Raw genomic sequence first — 1,631 nt, 5'->3', positions numbered from 1 at the left:
TGCTTGTCACTGACCATTTGGGTGTTTCCTTTCTTCCTGGTGGTGGAAATTGAATAAAAATTGTACACCTGTTGTCTTTCACCTTGTCTCACACCTACACACACACACAACGTGGGTGCTGGGGAAAATATAAGCACCAAAAAAAAGAAAAAAGAAAAAAAAAAGAAAAAAAGTTCCATCAACTCACAATCCATTTTCTAGCACTTGGCCCATTGCCTTATGTGCTGTGGCATTTCAGATGCCCATCTGTATAGTTTTTATATGTCCTGATGGTTCCTGTCAGTGCCACCCTTTCATACCGGGAGTTTCAGATACTCACAACTCTCCGGATGAAATGTTCTTGACTCAAAGCTCCCCTAATCCACCTGCTCTTTAGCTTAACACTTGGGGAAAAGTTTCTCCCTACCTACCGTATCTCTACCCTAAGAACTTTATACACCTCAAATGAATACCCTCTCAGTCTTCTCTGCCCTCGAGAAAACAACCCACATCTATCCAGCCTCTCTTCATCACTGAATCACTCCAGCCCAGTCAACATCCTGTTGAATCTCCTTTGCACCCTCTCCAGTGCAATCACATCCTTCCTATAAAGCGGTGACTAAAACTGCACACAGTACTCCATTTGTGAGCTGACTAATGTTATACATAACTTCACCATAACCTCTTTAGCTCTTGTATTCTCGGGCTTGAATAATAAAGATCAGTATCTCGTCGAGGAGAAAGTGAGGACTGCAGATGCTGGAGATCAGAGCCAACGTCAAAAGGAGATCAGGTGCTGGAAGAGCACAGCTGGTCAGGAAGTAACCAAGGAGCAGGAAGGAGATGTGGCTGTAGTAGTGGGTTTGCTTCTGGATGTGGCTGAACAGCTTCAGAGCAGAGGAGACAACCTTGTTGGGGGGGTGGGGTGGTATGCAGTAAGAGACAGACTCACTGAGATAGAACTCTTCTGCTCCTGGGATGCTGCCTGACCGGCTGTGCTTTTCCAGCACCACATATTTTGACACAGTATTCCATATATCTCTTAACCACGTTATCTACCTAGCCTAGTACCTCTAAGGCCCTATGGATCTGATCACCTGTAGTTTTTACAGTCCTACCATTCAACGTGTTCCTCCTTGCCTTTTTAGTCCTCCCAAAATGTATTTCATCACACTTTTAATGATTAAATTAATTTTGCCACCATTCAGCCCATCTGACCAGCTTGCCTGTACTGTCCCACAGTGTAAGGATTTCCTCATCATTTACCATGCCACTAATTTTCATGTCATCCACAAAGTTATTTGTTCTGTGTTTTTGACTGTGGCCTCAAATGGGAAAAGGACTGGTTTAAATCCAAGGATTGTGGAAGGGATAAATACTGCACTTCTTTTTAAAGCAAGTTGGCTGACACTCTATGTACGAGTTGTTTACACAGTGGTTGGTTCAAGCACTGGAGAAAGCCAAGTTATAGATAAGGTGGAGCCGGGGAGATGCAGCCAGGCGATGTGTACAAAAGGGAATGAGTAGCTGATTGGTCTGTGAAATGGTGACAAAAGCCTCCGCCTGCCAATAACGATGTGATTGGCTCCCAGCTAGGTAAGGTGCAGCAGGTCAGGCAGCATCCAAGGAACAGGAGAATCGACGTTTCGGGC

Source organism: Chiloscyllium plagiosum, chromosome 11, assembly GCF_004010195.1.
Source record: "Chiloscyllium plagiosum isolate BGI_BamShark_2017 chromosome 11, ASM401019v2, whole genome shotgun sequence".
NCBI classification, from domain to species: domain Eukaryota; kingdom Metazoa; phylum Chordata; class Chondrichthyes; order Orectolobiformes; family Hemiscylliidae; genus Chiloscyllium; species Chiloscyllium plagiosum.
Note: the sequence above shows the minus strand (reverse complement) of the source record.